Below are 20,930 nucleotides of genomic sequence, written 5' to 3'. Positions count from 1 at the left end.
TGCAGGGGGCAAGAACTCAGATTAGGAATTGCAGAAGCTTAGCACATTAGAACGGCCTGGCATAACAGCAGGATTGTTGATGTTTCTTTCTGCAGGTTTATGCTACATTTCAAACCTGCAGGAGTAGTTTTGTTTCTGTTCCATAGACTGTCTCTTAACAGATGACCTGCAGCAATCATAAAACCTAATTTAATATGCTGTATTTTCAAAGTCAAACCACTGTTAAGCACCAACCAGGTCAGTGTCATTTGACAGAAAGGACTGTGCTATTTGGTACTTTAGAATAATGGATGCCTAAATAACCTTCCTTAGGCTGTTTGTCATACCTTTAGTATCATGCGTAAGTAGACTAGTTAAGAACAAGCTGAGACTTAGCCTTACCATAAAGACGTCATAGTTGATAAATGATTTTATGGTAAAGCAAACCTTGGATTAAAACATGGATTCCTTGCGTAATTTGACAAGGAGACATTAGCGTAATAGGTATTAATTCCATTTCAGTGGAACAAAAAAATGTTACATACAGAATGTTTTTGTTTTTAAACAGTATTTCACAAGGAAAAAATAACAAATATCTACCATTTGAAGTTATCCTAATTTTTTTTCTTTGGGCTGATGCTCTTATCACACTGCAATGCAAAAGCCATACAGATATAATGTACACTGCTACATCACAGAAACACAACTGGATAAAAAAAGCAAACCCTAAAAAATAATAGCTAAAACCAATTACTTAAAGTGGCTGTAAACACCTACAAATAACCAGTGAAGTGACATGCCTCAGATACACAGAGATTTAAAAAAAAAAAAATAAACATTTTAATATAAAATCCCACACAAAGCCACTTGTCCCGTACAGCCTTTTCCAAAACAGAGATTAAGGTCAGCCATAGACGGTTCAAATTGCGGCTGTTAATCCATCAACTTGGGTACAACCAGCCTGCCATTTTTTTAGTTGAATCGCTAGTGGCTGCTATAGCCTCTAGCAATAATCACTGTCTTCAATGTTTCGGTAGGAGAAATTCCCCTGTCAGCACTGACTGTCAGAAAATAAATTTGCACCATCTATGGCCTGCCTAACACAGAATCTTTCAGCAGCATAAAGCAGGGGGTGGGGGTCTGAATTCAAACGCTGCCCAGCTAAGGGAGAAAACTTTGAACCTGATTGGTGGGAAGGGACACACCCCCTTTTACACACTACACAGAAAACATGCACAGCTGTGGCTGTTAATCGCAGTCTGTGTGCTGGGGCTCTCCCTGTCATCTTTGTTTCTCCTGGTGTTTGGGAAAAGCTGTCAGAAGTGATTCATGGTGATAACAGAGGAAACAGGCAGAGGAAAAAGATACCCAAAGCTTTGGAGAGAGGCAAATGCACAGTATAGAAGAATGTGCTTTGTTAATATTTCATGTCTGAGGTTTACAACCACTTTAAAAGTAGATTGGGGTGTTCTGGAGGGCGGGGGGTTGCCAGACCTATTTTGCATATCTTCCTTTGCTTTTTTATTTTTCACTTATAGCTTTCAGAGTTTGTAAAAGACCCCTCAAACCATATATTTTCTGAAAGCACAATATTTGCGCAAATGTTTATCCAAAAAATATTTTTGCTAAAAATCCACTAAAATCATTATTAGCAGATAAAAACACAGCAAATTTTTTAAAAATTCCTACTAAATATAAAAGCTTAACCTGTATTGAGTTAAATAACAAAAAGTTTGTAACTTTTAAATTGCGCCTTTTTGTGAAATGGTGAAAAATCGAACACACGCAAAAGTGTAAATATCCAAATTTCTCTAAAAATCTGAAGGTTTTTATATTTTTCCCTTACAGCTTTCAGAATTTGTGAAAGACCCCCAAAACCATATATTTTCTGAAAGCATATGACCTCTAGAAAAAGAAGGTGCTACTAATTTAAGCCTCACTGTATTTAGGCAAATGTTTATCAAAACAAAGCATTCGCAAAAACAATAAAACCATTATTATTAGCTACTTTTACAAAATTCCTGCTAAATCCCTGCTAAATATAAAAGCTTAACCCGTAAGGAGTCAATAAATACAATTTTTTCATTTTTGCAAAATGGTGAAAAGCGAACTTACGCAAAAATGTAAACATACAAATTTCTGAAGGTTTTTATTTTTCCCTTACAGCTTTCAGAATTTTTGAAAGACCACCCCACCCCCTAACCATATATTTTCTGAAAGCATATGACTAAATAAATAATATGCAGTGGATTATTATCAAACTAAGGGAGGGTGTAATTTTAATATTTAAAATTTAATATTTAAAATTTAATATTGTCCTCCGGAGGGAGCTTTATCTAGATTGTAGTATCTATGTAGCGAATGTTATCTTAGTTTTTTTATATATTTTAATTTGTTTTATCCAAGCGAGTTTTATATTAAATATTGCTAATGTATTAGAGAACGTAAATCATGCTGCATTATGTAGTTTATATCGGGCATCTGAATGTATCTGAGATCGTTCAAATGATGTGATGATGCATTGACTCCCGGGGTCACCATGGCTACCAGCACACACACGAAGTATCTCACAGGCTGATCACATGGGCACCCTTTAAAAAGTCACGTGTCTGGTGACGCAACGCATCGGGAGGAGGAGCCTGTGACGCTTACCAGCAGTGTCTGTGTGTGAGCACTGGCGGTGGATGAGGAGCCTCCAGCGCATAGCTGAATGCAGCTGATCATTTTTCTTTCTCATGCGATTTAATGAATGGGGATATGTGAGTGAGATTAGGATCTTATTATTCACTCTGTTTTAATCTCTGCGCAATGGATTTGTTTTTTGTGTTTATTTTGCATGTCGGGGAAATCTGCTGAAAAACGAAAATATTCTACCTAATACCAACGGCAGCTTAATGGTGAAATTGCTTAATGGGGAAATTGCTTAATGGTGAAATTGGTATTGAACTTGCTGCCATTTATTCTAAAGCACATTCATCAGTGAACTTCCAATTTTTTACATTTTTACATATTTTATTTATTTATATTTACTACTTGAACTTCCTATTAGTGTTTTTGGCTTACTTATGAGATTCTGGTATTCCTATATACAGGACATGTTGGTATAATTTATGGGTTTGTGTTTATTCATCCATTTAGTGTGTGTTAAATCACAGGAAGAATATTACTCACAATTACGTATTTATAGATTTATCACATATTGATTAAGGACGCCCAAGTGCATTATTAAGAGGTTAATATCAGCACAATTACTCACTCTTATTTATCTATTCACTTGTGCATTTCACATTACTAATTGCAGCTATATTATTTGGATATCTTTTAATCATATTTTTTCACAGAATTTTATTCACTAAATCCACTTCAGCGCTTTTGTATTTTATCACTTTTTGTAAAACCACAACATAACTTACAAAATTTCAGCTAAATTCATACTAAGGCCTCACTCAATGGCGTGTGCTACATCATACGCCCATGGAGGGCTGTATTTACCCGCACAGAACACCTGTGCAATCCTGTGCAGCCGCTGTGTCCCAATTGACATCAAAAAGATTGCCTGCATGGAACACCCTTGCATTCCCTTGCTGTAGTATACCCCACATGAACAAGACCTTTGGTCTTGTTTAGACTTGCAGTTGGGGGCAGCAAAAATGCGCGGTTAAGCTGCGTTTTTGCTGCCTGCCAATGCCCCCCGCCCCTAAAGAGGAGCTCCAGTCTCCCCCCAAAAAACGTAAAAAGTAAGCAGCTATACAAATACTGTAGATGCTGACGTTTAAGGACACTTACCTGTCCAGGGATCCAGTGATGTAAAACTAGCGGCGCTTTACCGCCAACGCCTGCACCACCCCAGTGTTAAAGGGGTCTTGGACACGTCTAACTCTATCCTTACTAATTTTTTTTTTTGCAACTTTTTATTTTGAATACAGTATTGTCAGTATTTTCAGACGTACCTGAACGGGCGCTCCATCTACCTCTAATCAGCGACGGATGTCATCGGTGACATGTCCACTGACATCCGATCCGCTAAATCCAGATAGATGTAAACCCTATTTTCCATCCATCTGGCAGGTCAGATGAAAAAACGGACAGGCGTCCGTTTTCATCCGATCTCCCCATAGAGGAAAGCAGAGATCTGACAGGTTCATCTCTGCACAGCGTGCAGAGACGGAGCTGTCATCCGCCAGCTCAGCAGGGATCAGCGGAAAGATCCCTGCTGAGCAAGTGGAGTCCGTGAAAATGGATCCGCATGTGTGAAAAGGGGCCTAGGGAGTCTGTAAAGACTGCTATTGATTCAAAAAAAGAAACATGGTTTCATTCATAAACTGACAGATAGTAAACAGTTTACTATCTGTCAGTGATGAAAGAATGCAGGAGCGACTTGTACTGATCGATAGCTGCATTCTTTCAGGAAAGGAAGGGGGGTGGTAAAACACATGTTTGTTTACCAGCCCCCCAACACCCCATCCCCCTCCATGCTAACCGAGATCGGTCAGCGGCTGCAGCAGGCAGGAGGGAAGGAGGGGAGAGCCAGCTAGCAGTGTGGAGGGGGTGCCCGGACATCGGGGAGGTGGGGGGTAATTTTTTTCTAAAGACCGATTCCTCTGTGCCTGTCCTGCAGCACGGAGAGCCGGCAGAAGGGGGAGGTGGGAGAGCCGGCAAAAAAGGGAGGTGGGAGAGCCGGCTAGCAGCTGCAGGGCAGGCAGCACCTGGGCATCTCTTTTTACAGTTCGATCCCTCTGTGGCTGCCCTGCAATACAAACAGCTGGGGGGAGGGCAGAGGAGCAAATCTGACAGGACAGCCCAGAGGGTCAGTTTGGGGGGGTTGAGAGAGAATAAGTGCTGGGGAGGGGGAGGATTAGATCAGGAAGGGTAAGGCAGTGTAAGGGAGAGTTAGCGTGAGGGTGGGGGGCACAATAGATGTCAGCATAGGCAGGTGGAGGGGCGGGAGACATGGCGGCAGGAGGGGTGGGGTCACATTTTAGTTAAATTGCTCTGATCAGTGGCTTATTAGCCACTGATCAGAGCTATTAGTTTATTCAGCAGCATCTGCTGAACAATTATGCTATAAGTTCATGGTCCCTGAAGAAACCATGAGCTTATAGCAGAAGAAGAAATGAGGTCCGTACAGACTTGGCCACCTGGGGGCAGTATTGTAGGTCCGTAACCCCCCAATACTTACCTGAGTCCATCGATCCAGCAATGTTGCTCAAAAGACTTGGCTGTCCGGGACTCTCCCTCTCGATAGGCTGAGACATACAGCGGGCTCCATTGGCTTCCGTTGCTGTCAATCAACCAGTGATTCAATAAGGAGAAAGAGGGGGCCAGGCCACGGCTCTGCAGCCAAATGGATACACAAGAGCTGTGGCTAGACTCGAGTGCCCCCATAGCAAGTTGCTTGCTGTGGAGGCACTCAACAGGAAGGAGGGGCCAGGAGTGCCGAAAAAGGAACCCGAGAAGAGGAGGATCTGGGCTGCTCTGTGCAAAACCACTGCGCAGAGCAGGTAAGTATGACATGTTTGTTATTTTTAACAAAATAAAAAAACAAGACTTGGGGACGTGGCTTGGATGGCTTCCCGGGCAGACGTGTCTCTCTGAAGCTCCCGACCCGGCCTGCCTACACACAGCTGAATCCTGCTTTTTTTCGCCAGCAAACATGGGCAAACTGTGCAAAAACAAAGAAGTGGACCCCAGAGGACATGCCACCCGCTCTTCTTCGGTTCCCCCACCGCTCATTACCGAGTATTTCGGACAGGGAGCTCCGGCTGGAAAGCACGAGGCCAAGATGGCACCAGCGCCATATACAGCAGCCATCCCTTCTCCTTCTCTGCAAGCCTCCACAGACCACAGGGATAACAGGTACAGCTCTGAGGGTGACCTGCCTACCACACACCCTCCAATCCCCCCTGCTAGCCTCTCGATCGGCCCCCCGCCACCTCTGAAGGTCATATGCTGGGCAGCCTTTCACAGCCATTCCCTCCATGCCTCATAGGACCCGCGTCCTCTGTGTCCACCAGCCAGCCATCTCCATCCTGGGACACCTATGCTCCGGATTGGGACCCCTGCTCCCTCCCACAGCGTTCCCAGGCACATAGGGACAGAGCCCCCTCTCTCTCCCCTCTCCAGAGGGATGCATCCCAGGCTCCAGCGCCTTCCCAGGCCTCACAGCCATCAGGATCTAAAGGGGCTTATTCGCATGCGGAGCGCCTACATGGACCATCCGTAACCACAAAACCCACTACTACTCCTCCTACACTACCACCTCAGAGAGGCCACTCCATGCCAACCTCTTATTCGGCCGTGGTACAGGGCTTCTACGCTCATACCGCCCCGAAGCCAGACCCTGAGCCTGAAGCATGCACATCTTGGCGGGATTATGTCCGCTGCATGCCCACAAAACAAGACTTCCATTCCGTATGCTCATCCAAGAAGTACGACACACTTGTAGATCTGAGATTAGCATGCTTTGCACTGACCTTCACCAACTATCTGCCAAAGTCGCATCTTTGGAGGAGGAAACATGCGACACTAAAATTTAACTTTCGCAAATACACGACCGCCTGACCTCACAAGCCTCTACCCTTAGAGACTTCCAACGTCATCTTGAAGACCTCGACAATAGAGGTAGGCGTAACAATATTCGGGTCCGAGGCCTCCCGGAGGCGACCCAGGATGAAGACCTACATGTGACTTTGCAAGCCATTTTCAACAACATACTAGGCCCTCCGTAACATCAGCGAGTTAAGCTAGATCAAGCACACCGAGCTCTGCACCCACGTGGGCCAGGATCCCGACCACGAGATGTGATCTGTAGAGTGCACAATTACACCCTTAAGGAGGACATTATGAGAAAGGCAAGAAACATGCATGCCATTGATTTTGATGGTGCTTCCATCCAACTATTCCCGGATCTATCGTGGATCACCCTCCAACAAAGACGGTCCTTGCAACCACTTCTCACCTCGTTAAGAGAGCATGACTTTCGCTATCATTGGGGCTTCCCCTTCAGCCTCACGGCAAAAAAAAGACGGGAGGTCCACAACCCTCCGATATCCAGAAGATCTTCAATCTTTCCGCAGGGAATTGGATATCCCAGTCCCACCAACTCCTGGCTGGGACCCGCTGCCAATACCACCACCTCGCCCAGACACCTGGATTCAAGTCACTGGCCGGAAACATACGAGACCGCATTCTGCGGGTCATTCTCCACCACCCCGTCAGAGATGAACTCATGCTTCTTTGAATTCCTCCTCCACATTGGTTATTGTTGCCGGACTTATTCCGTTCATTTTCCACTTCTCTATCTGTAGAGCCGTAGTTAAATCCTGCTAACCCTATCTACCAACAGTACGGGCCTATTTACCGGGAAAGTTTTCATCTAAGTTTTTTGATCCATGTTTTGCTATGAATACAAGTACCAGATATAACCCGTACGGCTAGCCGGGATATATCCCCCCCCCCCCCCTTCCCCTCATCCATCCTCTCTTCCCTTACCTCCCCCTCGCCTTCTTTTTCTGCCCCCCCCTCTTTCCCCTTTTCCTGCTCCCCCTCCCCCCCCCCAAGGGGGGGACATACCTAGTCTGGAAGGCTATCCCACCTTCTTTTTTGTTTAAGGGTATACTTCTGGGGAGCATTGCGATGAGGGAAAATCTTTATTTCTCTACCTCAATGCTCTAGGATTTATAGGCTACACTTCAGTATTGCTCCAACCTCCCTGAATCAATAGTTCTATCAGCTTTCTTAGGGTCATAATTATGGTCACAGCTATGCCGGTTACCAGTTGATAAATGCAGATTGAATGTTCTTTTTGTTAATTCAAATTTTTTTTTTCTATGAATATTGATGCAGGCAGGCCTGGGAGAGGGTCACCCCCTTCTTGGGTCTATCCTCTCCTCCCCCCCCCCCTGGATCTCCGAATGGCTTCCTACTCCATTTCTTCTGACGGTGGCATCCCTGCCTCCTATGTCAGGGGGGACCCTTCGGAGTTCCCCAACTTGCCACCTCCTGTAGGTGGGTTATATTGTGAATGGTTAACTAATTTTAATTTTGTACTCATTTTTGTGTTTTTTTTTTTTTTTTGTACCCCCTTTTCTACCCCTCTCCTACCGGATTCTTTCCCTCTCTTTTCTCTCTCCCTTTCAACCTCTTGGATGCCATCCGTCTCTGGGACCTGGTTCTCGATCGGGGGGTCACGGACCTCCAAACTGAATCCGCCCTGGAGATCCGATCCATGGACCTCCTATAAATCTGGGCTCTACCAAACCTACTAGGTAAGCTACTGTTCCCCCCCCCCTCAGATTACCCACCATGATTGACATACTTTCACTGAACGTAAAGGGTCTTAATTCTAATATTAAGAGAAGCCTAGCATTACGAGAGTATAAGCGGTCTAAGGCTGACATTATTTTCATTCAGGAGACATCTTGCTAAAACGGCCACCATGACCTTTGCGCAAAGACACTTTCCTCAAATATACCAGGCCTCTGGCCCGCATAAACGAGCAGGGGTAACAATCCTTCTTAAGCAAGGTTCCCTCTTCCAGTTACAATCTCTATACTCAGATCCACTAGGGCATTATCTCATCCTCCGAGGTCTATGGAAAGGTGCCAATATTACCCTATGCAATGTTTATGCCCCAAACACGAATCAAATCCCCTTTCTGGCCAAAGTTTTTAATCGCTTATTTGCGGCCCCCCACCAATATTTGGTGATCGGAGGGGACTTTAACTTGATCCACTCCCCAAGTCTTGATAAACATTCTATGGGTCAGGGGAAAACCCAAGTAACTACCGATAGAAAAGCCACCCTATTTCGCCAACTAACTAGGAAATATGCCCTGTTTGATACCTGGCGTACCACTTATGCACCAGCTAAACAATTTACTTTCTACTCCCATCCCCACAAGTCCCACTCGCGATTAGATTACTTTTTTGTCAATGCTCCGACCCTGAGAACATGCATGGACTCAGATATTCAGGCTATCTCTATCTCATGGTCGGATCATGCCCCAATTACACTCTCCCTGGCACTTTCCCCAGGCTCCTTTCGTCAGTGTCATTAGCGTCTGAACGACTTCCTACTTAAACACGACCCATCCAGAGTGGAACTGGAACAAACCCTGAAGCTATACTTTGCAGAAAATTGTTCCCCTGAGGTCTCTGCCTCATCTTTGTGGGAGGGTCATAAGGCGGTCTTCAGAGGTCAATGTATTTCGCTCTCCACTGCCCGGAAGCGGAATGCCAATACAACACGTCGCGCCCTTTTAGATAAACTTAAACATTTAGAAGCACGCTTGCTCTCCTCTCCGTCCCTAGCTACACTGAAGGAACTCATCAGTGTCAGGGCTGGACTGAGAGACATTGACGTGGGTAAGATAGAGAAGGCATTGATCAGGCTTAGACAGACCTATTATGACAAGGCAAATAAGCCACATACGCTCTTGGCGAAACAACTCCATAACAGGGTGGCGACAACCACCACTACACACCTTAGAGATGCAAACGGTGTCCTTCAATCTCACGGCATAAAGTGGCATACCCGCTTTCTACCACTTCTTCCCCAGTCACCTCATTCCTTTTTACACCCAACATTTCTGATAGCTTAACTTCACAGATGTCTAATTTCTGGATGGACAAGACCTTATTCCGCTATGGTCAGTTAATTGATCCTAAAACCAGACAGCTTAGATCTTTCAGAGAACTGCAAAACGCCTTTGACATTCCCAAACAGGCTTTTTTCAGTTAGTTATAAATACGCCACTATGCACAATCAATAGTACCGAACTTACGATTCTCCCCCCTAACCTACTTCGAAAAGCTATGTTTAGAGGGTTCGTCCCCTAAGGGCACGATCTCCCGCACCTATCAGATCCTGGTCACAGATTTTTCATTAGATGGATAAGTGGGAGCAGGCCCTGGGCACAGATCTATCCTTAAAGACCTGGCAATCCATATGGGTTCAGGCTACTAAGAGCTCCAAATGCACGCTCTATAAAGAGAATCAATATAAGATCCTATTCAGACCCCAGACCTGCTCCACTCCATATACCCTTCGGCGGGTTGGCGCTGTTATAAAGATAGGGGGACGTTATTTCATGTCTATTGGACATGCCCTCTAATCATCCCCTACTGGTGTATGGTGCAATCCCTGCTCCAATCCCTCTTTGATACTGGGGTGCACCTCGATCCGAAGATCTTTCTCTTGGGTCTTCCACCTGGCCACCTTCTCTAAAATATAAAAAAAACTCTTAGCCCATGTGCTTACTGCAGCACGATGCTTGGTGGCCCTAAAGTGGAAGAAGAGGGAACCCCCCCTCACTGTCTGAGCTGCACTCCAGAATCAGGGATGTTAAAAGAATGGAATATCTCACGGCCTCATTAAATGATACTCTTGATAAACATAACCGTATATGGGAACCTTGGGTCCTGTTGGAGACTCCTGCGATGTAAGGCTCTGCGCTTCTTGCGTACTTTTGGCTCGCTCCCTCTTAGGCTGTCCTGGGCTCTGGAGGTGGATGGTTATCCTCTTTTTCGCTCTCTTCTTCTCTACTCTTATTTTTTTTCACCTCTCTATTATAACTTTATCCCCCCCCCCCCTTTTTTTTCTCTTGTATATGTTTATGCACCTATGCAAAGGATATTATTGGATGTACTGTCAGAGATGTATGATAATCCAGCAAACTCCTTTTGATCAACCAATATATGTCTACACTGAATTGTTCCATTGATCGAAGGTCAGCTGTCTGCTGCCTGACTGACCTGTAATATTTCAAATTGTATTTTCTGTATCCAGTGCTGCAGATTTGTATATTTTCTTGAAAAAATAATAAAACATTTTTTTTTTGTTTTTTTTTAACAAGACTTTACGATCACTTTAAAACCACCAACATAGCTGGACAGACACAGGAGGGCGAAGGTTGCAAGCCAATAGGGCTTTGATGGCACAGTGCTGCCAGTCCAACAATAAATAGAAAGAGCACAGATTAAATTTTCGCCAAATGCTAGTTTCGAATGCTGGCCAGAGATGGGGAAAATTTGTCTCGAACATATACATTTCTAACAGTGTATGTAAAAACATTCCCCATGAATGGACAATATAGAAAAATTGATCAGCACTTGTGAGAGCTGTGCGACTAATCTGCTAGTGAACATTCACATGCATTGGCAGATTTTACACACAGCACCACTAATGCTGACTGATGATCGTCAGTGCAGGATAATATTTACTACCAGCTGCATTTCCATTGCCATTTATGTGCTGTGCTGAATGGCGGCACTCATTCACCGGCTGCCAGTGACCAGTACTGTCAATCAGCGCTCATTACACATTTGTCTTCTTGTGAAAGCAAGGTTGGTTGTTGTGGGGGGTGGGGGCGCTGTTGACCATGGTATCTCAGCTTCAACACTACCAATGCTTTGTTAGGAATTTTCTAAACACAGTTACAGCTGACAATTACTACGAACACCGTACAGACACAGTTAATTCTGGTAATTGCTACTCCACAGCCCCTTCTAAACACTATAAAGTAACGCAAGCACGTAAGGCCTCTCTCACACAGTGCATACTAAACTGTTCAGGGACATGCATCTGCATGAATGTCAAACAGCAGCGGCTGTGACCATGCAGCTGCTACATACCAACGGACATCAATGGGACTGCCTGCCAGGGGATGCACAAAACAACTGTAAATCCCCCTTTCGCTGAACGTGGCCCTCTGCTGGCATATGCTTTGGCATGTCCTGTGTGAATGAAGCCTTAAAAAGTAACCAGCAATCAAAAATAAATAAAAAAGTAATGCTATGTAAAGGGAACGTAAAAAAAAATACACAGTAGGGGTTATCCCAATTTGGCTGCAGAAGTGGAAATACACTAAGCTTTAATTATTATAGTGAGATGTGTACAATGGCTTCAGTGATCAGTCGTAAGGCCGATACTTCTGACTAGGGATCGACCGATCATCGGCGGCCGATATCAGCATTTTCTGAAAAATCGGTATCGGTCTTAAACTAGACCGATATTACTTCAAGGGGTTTTACCGGGGTGAGGTTTGCAGCTGTATGCATCACCCTGGTACAGTTCTCTAGGGCGGACGGTCGGCTTTATTGTAATAACCGATGCGGCTAAACAGCTGCTTGGCTGTTATTGGCTCTCCAGTCCCACCGGGAGGCCCAAGCAACTAGCCGGCATGTCCGCCGGCTGGCCGAAGACCCAAACAAAGCTGATGCTTCATTCAGGTCTTGGATCTAGTAATCAGTAATCACTGGCATCTTAAAGACGCCAGTTTAAAAAAAAAAAAAAAAAAAGTATTCAAAAACGCTGATCTAGACGTTTTGAATACTTTGAAGTGCAAAGGAGGGGTCCAAGTCTTATAGACCCCCCCCGATCTCTCTATAAAGAGTACCTGTCAATGCCCATCACTGTCACAAGGGATGTTTACATTCCTTGTGCCAGAAATAACAGTGATTAAAAACATAAAAATTAAAAATGACTGTCAAAAATTTTTTTTTTCAATGTACAAAACATCAGCCAAAAATATCAGCAGGAGAGGTGGCCGAAATATCGGTGTTGTATCGGCACCAAAAAAAACGATATCGGTCGATCCCTACTTCTGACTAAAGTTAGATACATCCCCCCACTTCAGCCCCATCACTTAATGAAAATCTATGGCAGCAAAAAGCCAGTATTATTTAAAGCCCATCATCCAAGGTAAGAAAACTAAATAAAAAAAAAAAAAAATTACCCCAACCAAACCCCCTTCAAAAAAACAAAAAAACAAACACACTCCAATCCATTTAAATCTGACTAAGGCTGGATTCACACTTATGGGATGTTAGACATCACATGCGATTCGCACCGTACTACTGGGCAGAACACATGCGATGTCTGTGTGATGTAAATTCAGCCATACAGATTGTGCAGGACCCTTTCTTTGGTCCGCACTGGAATCGATTGCATGGGTGCACACCTATGCAATCCGATTCCTGCACCATTTGGTAGTTCGCACTGCGATACGATCTGGGGGTGTCATTAACTTGGCATTGACACCCGCAGTGGTTCACAGATGTCAGTGTGAACCACCGGCAGTTGACATGCGATGCGGGAAAACACACTAAAAACACGCTGGTTCCCGCATCGCATATATGTTAACTTAGTAGTCTCTTGCCTGCAATCCTTTCAGTATAGAAGACCGGTACTAAAGTCTGGGTGGCCAACTGGTCTCATCACCACCACTGGGGTGTTTAGGACATGTGAGGACCCCACAATCAACAGCTAATGGGAAGTGTTCACATTCATTCACTTTGTAGCTAGTGATGGGGGACGAATCGCTACTCTGGGCTATTCTGGGCATTATGCTATGAAATTGGGTGAAAATTAGGGCATTTAACCACTTCCATGCCAATTTCGGCATTCCGCTCCTACATGTAAAAATCAATTTTTTTTGCTAAAAAATTACCTAACCCCACCCCCTCCCCCCCAAAAAAATATATATTTATTTTTTTAGAAGAGACCCTAATAAAATGGTGGTCATTGCAATTTTTTTTATGTCACACGGTATTTGCACAGCAATTTTTCAGATGCAATTTTTTTTTGGAAAAAAAAAAAATATTTCACAAATAAAAAAAAAAAAAACAAACACACTAAAAAGTTAGCCCAATTTTTTTCTATAATGTGAAAGATGATGTTACACTGAGTAAATAGATACCCAACATGTCACGCTTTAAAATTGCGCACACTCGTGGAATGGCGACAGATTTTGGTAGTTAAAATTTTTTTTACAAGCTACCATTTTAGAGTTACAGAGAAGGTCTCATGATAGAATTAAAGCTATTATAGCCCTTGCTTGTTTGCGGCGATACCTCATGTGTGGTTTGAACTCAGGATCGTCCGATATAGGTTTTTTCCGGTGCCGTTACAATATCGATATTTCGGCCACCTCTCACGCCGATATCATTTGCTGATATTTTGTACATTTAAATTTTTATTTTTTACACTGTCCTTTTACTTTTTTGTTTATCCCTGTTATTGCTGTCACAAGGGATGTAAACATCCCTTGTGACAGTAATAGGCATGCGAGAGGTACTCTTTATGGAGAGATCAGTGGTCTATAAGACCTCAAACCCCTCCTCTGCAATTGGAAGTATTCAAGACATCAAGATTTTTGGAAATAGTAATACCTCGGATTGCGAGTAACATGGTTGACGAGCGTTTCGCAATACGAGCCATTATTTTAAAAAAATCCTGACTCGGTTTGCGAGCGTCGTCTCGCAAAACGAGAAGGATTCAAGCCTCTGCAGTACCGCATTTGGCCAGTGACACTCGGAGCCGCTCAGATGCACTCGGAGCCATTCGGAAAAGCTCGGCAACACTCTGTTCCAGAGCCTCTCCGAGTGTTTCGGAGTGCATCCGAGTGTCTCCCCCTCCTCTGGCCACATGCGGTACTGCATACAATAGATGTCACTGTGGAACGAATTATCTGAGTTTCTATTGACTTCTATGGGTAAACTCGCTTTGATATAAGTGTGCTTTGGATTACAAGCATTCTTCTGGAACAAATTATGCTCGTAATCCAAGGTATACTGTACTTTATTTTTTTAAAGCTGGTGCCTTTAACCAGTTTCAGACTAGAAACGACGTTACCTTACGTCGGGCGCACACGCGCCGCCCTAGGCGGCCGCGACGATCGGATTCGCGTCTGAACTAATCAGTCTCCAGGCAAACGATTTCTGGCCTGGACCTGGTGATCGGTTCTAGTGACTGAAATCCTTCCCCTGCCTGTGTAAGTGTAAACACAGGCAGGGGAAATGATGCTGTCACTGTCACCCAGTGCAGTGTTCATATTTTTCTTTGATCACTGTACTGGTGTCATTTGTGACAATCAGTGTTAGGGTACTTAGTAGTAGCCCCAGATAGGTCTAGGGACCCCCCTAAACCCCCCTGATAAAGGTTTAACCCCTTGATCACCCCGTCACCGGTGATAACCGTATTAGTGCCATGGGTGATGCTGGTTGGTTAGTTATTTTATAGTGTCAGGGCACCCGCCTTATATTGCCTAAAAAAAGGTTTAACCCCCTGATCACCTGGCAGGTGATATCAGTTTTAGCGTCAGTCAGGGTCTGCGTCGCCCCAGGCAGCGGCAGATTAGTGCCAGTAGCGCCAACACCCACGCACGCACCACACATCTCCCTTAGTAGTATAGTGTCTGAACGGATCGATATCTTTGATCTAGTCAGAACTATATTAGCATCCCCAATAGTTTAGGTTTCCCAAAAATACAGCTTTAGCGGGATCAGCCCAGATACCTGCTAGCACCTGCATTTAGCCCCTCCGCCCAGCCCACCAAAGTGCCATATCAATCACTGTCACTTACAAAAAAACACCACACATAACTGCAGCGTTCTCAGAATCAGGCCTGATCCCTGCAAACGCCAACAGTTTTTTTGGTAGAGTCTGACGCAGTCGCTGACAGTCAGGTGCTCTTTTTTAGCTCTGACGACGCAGTAGTGGTCACTGCCAAGGTCAGGCGTACCCGACCCCGTTCTTCTGATGCTGTTGAGGTGCAAAAACCGCAGATTCCTCGTATGGACCAGAGAGCCAGTACTAGCGCCGCTCATCCTTCTGGTGAACTAGCACAACTTGTGTCCCACAGTCACCAAGAAGATGACAAACACAAGGCCTTTGAGCCCATAGTGCCCTTCCTGCTGCATTTGCAAATCCGAATCGGGATCCCACCACTTCTGCAGCACCCGTACTTCCCCCATTCACTGGCCAACCCAAAATTCAGGAGGAAACAGTTGATTTTATGTCACTTGATTTTCAACCGCTGTTTTTCACGGAAGATCTCTATAGATCTGTTGTGGACCAATTTGTATGCTGGTCAATTCATCGCCGCTAATCCCCAGTTGGCACTTGCCAGAGATTGGAGACCTATTACGGTCTCTGAATTTAAGACCTTCCTGGGCCTCTCTCTCCTCATGGGCATAGTTTAAAAAAAAAAAAAAAAAAAAGAGTTGCAGTCATATTGGTCCACTGACCCAATTCACCATATGGCAGTGTTCTCTGTAGCTGCAGGCATCATTCAGATATCTCCATTGAAAGCCCAGAACGTCTTAAGACATTCAGCGGTATGGAAGTAGTTAAATTAGAATTTATTTTTTTAATTGCTGCAGCAATTAGCTATATGGAGGCCTCTAGGTGGAGCATAGCTTAAAGTGGTGTTCCAGATGAAATTATACTTTTTAAATAAAAATACCCCTATAATACACAAGCTTAATGTATTCTAGTAAAGTTAGTCTGTAAACTAAGGTCTGTTTTGTTAGTTTATAGCAGTAGTTTGTTATTTTATAAACATACAGCAGGCCGTGGCCATCTTAAGTGTGGGCATCTGAAGCCAGACTGTATTTCTTCCTGGATCTCATCCTTGCAGATCTCGCACATGCCCAGTGCAGCACAAGCAGTGTAATGGGTTTCAGGTAAGGTTTCCATAGCAACGGCAGTGTCAGAGGAAGTTGCCGCCCCTTCCCAGAAGGCATTGCAAACAGGAAATGATGCGATGGGCTGCGGCCAGGGAGGAGGAAGTGAAAAATGAATACAGCAGATATACGGTAGGTGCTGAGAAAAAAAAATTAAAAATATCCAATTCAGTTACAGTGCACAGTTTAGTGAGGGATGCTGAAGAGTTGTAAAAGTGGGTGGAACTCCTCTTTAAGACCCCTTTCACACTGAGGCAGTTTTCAGGTGTTTTAGCGCTAGAAATAGTGCCTGTAAAGTGCCTGAAAACTGCCTCTCATGCCGCCGGAATGTGAAAGCCTGAGTGCTTCCACACTGGGGAGGTGCGCTTGCGGGACATTAGAAAAAGTCCTGCAAGCAGCAGCTTTGGGGAGGTTAGGGATTGCTGTATACAGTGCTCCCAAAACGCCCCTGCCCATTGCAATGAATGGACAGCGCTTCCAAAGCACCTGAAAAGCGATTCTGAAACGCTACAACAAGGGCGTTTTTAACACCTTCTTCAGTCGCTAGCGGGGGTTAAAAGCTCCCCACTAGCGGCCGAAATGCGCAGCTAAAACGAGTGGCACTTTACTGATAACACTTGGCAGCGCCAGTGTGTAAGGGGTCTTGAGCTCCATTGATATGTACATGAAAATGCAGGAAACCAGGTGCACAGAAAATGGTCTGTGCACCCTTACCTTCAAGGTACTGAAGATAAAAAAAAACTTCACCTATGGGAAACTTCTTTTACTAATGTTCTTGACTGTTTTTAGAACTGGCTATTTGACTAGCTTCTGAATTGACTGAACTGAGAGGATGTGCTGTCATTGCCAAGTAGACTCTTATCTTGGAGACAATGCGAACTGCCGTCACAGAGCCGGAGACTTTTCACATAATCACCACGAACAATGGGAAGACAGACAAGGCTTAGCCAAGCTTTTAGTGATATTAGTTACACTGGAGCCGGGACAGAAGTCCAACTGATTTCCTAAGTTCAAAATGTCCCAGAAATACACTGGAATAGCCATGAATGATAAGAGTGCAGGGTACTTCATGAGTCAGTAATAACCATTCTCTCTCTCTCCAGTGCAACTTACGTTTTTGATAGAATGGTTTGGTTCAGCAAAATGAAATTACCTTCAGCTGCTGCCAGCTGAAAGCAATGGCTGATCTGACTAAATGCCCTGGAGAAACTCTTATCAGATATAAACATTCCACATGAACCAGTCACACGTTGCACGTGGATAGTGGTGCTTTTATGGAAGCAGATCATTAATTAGCAGAAACTGCTCTCTTTTCCAATTACAAAAACTTCCTAAGTCAACTAACTCCCTTATCAAGGTTTTATGAATGAGGACATAAAAAGTGCATAACCAAAATTAGGCTGTGTAATTGGTCATGGCAACCGAAACTAGACCGCAATGACAAATTACTGCAAAAGAGAAAATTGGCAAATGTTGCTCATAGATTTTAAAAAGAGGTTAAACATGCAGGCACAATGTGGGCACCCCAGGCTAAAAAAAAAAAAAAAAAAACAAACAAAAAAAAAAATTGTTATAGCATTTCAGAACGTATCATAAACCTGTACAAACTGTACTGGGCTTGGGAAAAAAAGATACACGTTTATGTCAAGGTGGGGTGAACAGCAGGGAAAGGATAATGGCAACACTTACTGTCTTGGCTTCTCCCCGGAAAAACAATAGAGATGGGACAGGTTTATTATAACCTCTTCATGAGGTTAACAGAATTTTCCAACTTTGACATGTGTTAGTAAAAACTGTACATATCATTGCGACCACTCAGTGGGTGGGTTACAGCTTGCTTTTTTTTTTTCCAGGACAGACTGTTTCATTTGTTGCTTAAGGTTGAAGGCTATCTCCTGATTTTGTTTTATTATCAAAAGGAAAACTGGGACAAAATAGTAAAACAAATCTTTAAACTTTTTGTATATTTTTGTTATGCCAATACTGTGGCCCACCACCAAGGTAAAATTCTGCTGCTACTGACGATCGCAGAAATACCACATAAGGGTGCATTATTTGCTCTTTGTACGCATTGTAACGCTGAAAACACAATAGTTTTTTTTTTTTTTTTTTTTTTTTTAAACAGACTTCTTCTCTAACAAGGAAGAAAGATACAATGATGCAATGTATCTTTTCCACTTCATAAAGGAAACAGTACTGGGGCGTGTCTTCATAGCAGTTGGCTAGATCGAGTGTACTTCCAGCACAAACAAACCCCCCAGGAATAAAGCCCATATCCTGGACACTTTATATATGTTTTAGGCGGTCATAAACAGGTTAACCTATCATTTCAAAGGTTATTGGAGGAGGCAACAGCGGCACCCGCCTGCAGACATACGGTAGCTGCTTGAAAAAGTGCCACATTTAGCATAAGGTGTCCATTGCTCAAACAACCTGACAACAAGACTACCCACAAACTAAGTCCAATTCCTGCTCATCTACTGGTTTCATCTATCTACACACACACACACACACACACACACACACACACATTCCAGTGTTTCACAGATACTAACAGTAAGCAAGTACTAAATCTTCTGCAACATTTATTGAGCATTTGTAAATGTGTAACCACTTGTAGTCAGGGCAATTATTAAACCATTTTAAAATCTGCATTTTTTGCTTAAAATTTACTTAAAACCTGCAAACATAATATATTTTGTGAAAGCAGAGACCCTGAAGAATAAAATAGTGGAAGCTCCAATTTTTTAGTCAAAAGCCTAAAAAAAAAAAACCTTAAGTTAAAAGGGACTGTAAAGGCAGTGCTCACAAATCACTGCCAGCCCCTCTGCTAAGATGTAGTATACAGTATATGCCGTTTAAAATTCTTCTTGTAAATACCTTATTGCTCCTCGCCGATCAGCGGTCAAATGACGGCCTGTCGTGCTCTTCCTCCGATGTATGTACTACAGAGGGAAGGGCTGAGATCTCCCTCCGACGCTTGCCAGGCGGTCATGTGACTTCCCTCTGTAGTGCATACAGAGGAAGACAGTGACGGGTGGTCACGTGACCACTGATCGGCAAACAGCAATAAGGTATTTAGAAGAATTTTAAAAAACAGCATACACTGTATACTACCATGTTATCCTTGCAGAGGGGCTGGCAGTGATTGTGAGCAGTAATTTTTATACTGCTCAGAACGGTTCTAGAAGGGGAGGGGTGGTTCACACACAGAGCTGACAGGCAGGGAGGCGAGGGCGGAGAGGAGGGGGGAGAAGACGGGGGGGAGAGCAGCGTCATGCTTTAAAGAAACAGGATTTCTTTTTTTGAGGTAATAAATGCTTTAACCCTTTCACTGCCAGGTCCGTACAGACCTACAGAAGGGCCTGCAGGTGGCCATGTCCGTACAAGATCCCCCCATGCCGCCGCTTCCCTGTCCCCTGCCTCTCCACCTCCCGCCACTAACTTCCATCTAAAACTGCTCCTCCCACTCTCCTTTCCTATCCCCTTCGCCCACCTCCCCCCCCCCCCCCCCCCCCAGCACTGATTACCGACCAACACCTGATCCGATCCCCCCCCCAGTAAACCCCATCCCCTGCAGCTACCATCATTAGCCGGCATCCCCCCCTTTTCCACTCCCGCCAGCTTCAAGTGCAGCATGGGGCTTGGGGGGATCCAGATGTGTCCCCCCTCCATCACTCAGATCACCCCCTCATACTGCCCGCGCACCCCCAATCCATGGCCGCTCTGAGCGGCATCACTCCTTCCCCTCATGCAGCTTCTCCCTGCACTGATCTCCGGCGATCTGTCAGGCTGGGGAGCTCAGCGGGGGAGCGGTGGGGGTGAAGTTGGGGCTTGATAAACATGTGTTTACCAAGCTCCCCCCTGTAGTAGAGGGCACAGGCAGTGATCACTACAGATCACTCCTAGACCTCCCACTGACACCTGATATATAGGAACTGCGAGTGTTACAATATATCAGACTGTCATTTTAAAAAATTAATGAGGAATCTCTATACAGATTTCTTATTCATTCAAGTAAAGTGTGGCAGAGACTTTGCCTCAAAAGAGATATGGGGTTCTGCCAGCATGGTGACCCCCCCCCCCCACAAACCTCTCCATGGTGACGGTCTCCACTGCACTCACCCCTTCTCAGCTTCCTCGGGAGAAGCCGGAAGACAATAGTGAATATTAATGCAATGCTCTAATTAGTGCAATGCTCTGCGCCCCGAGCCCAACCTTTTTCAAGCCAATTAGAGCCTCAGACTCTAATTATGTGGCCTGGGAAAAAAAAAAAAAAAAAAAAACACTCACACAAAAAAACGTATGAGTCCGCCACCCCTAATGGACCGGCGGCTCCTGGTAAGACCCCTTTTCACATGGAGCGGACTCTGTCAAGCATATCTGCCTGCTCAGCAGAGGATCTGTCTGCTGATCCCTGCTGAGCAGGCGGATAACAGGTCCGCTCCGCTGATGTAGAGCTGACACAGAAACAGCCCGCTGTTC

The 20,930-nt window shown here is 44.5% G+C and overlaps 1 protein-coding gene across 2 annotated transcripts in view; it reads right to left on the bottom strand.

Annotated features, from left to right (window-relative positions):
* RYK (receptor like tyrosine kinase) overlaps positions 1 to 20,930 on the bottom strand; it is a 254,573-nt gene that overhangs the window by 103,330 nt on the left and 130,313 nt on the right. The window lies entirely within an intron of this gene.

Source organism: Aquarana catesbeiana, linkage group LG04 (genome assembly GCF_042186555.1).
Source record: "Aquarana catesbeiana isolate 2022-GZ linkage group LG04, ASM4218655v1, whole genome shotgun sequence".
Classification (NCBI taxonomy): domain Eukaryota; kingdom Metazoa; phylum Chordata; class Amphibia; order Anura; family Ranidae; genus Aquarana; species Aquarana catesbeiana.
The sequence above is the reverse complement of the archived record's forward strand: the minus strand, read 5'-3'. Positions and strand labels throughout refer to the sequence as shown.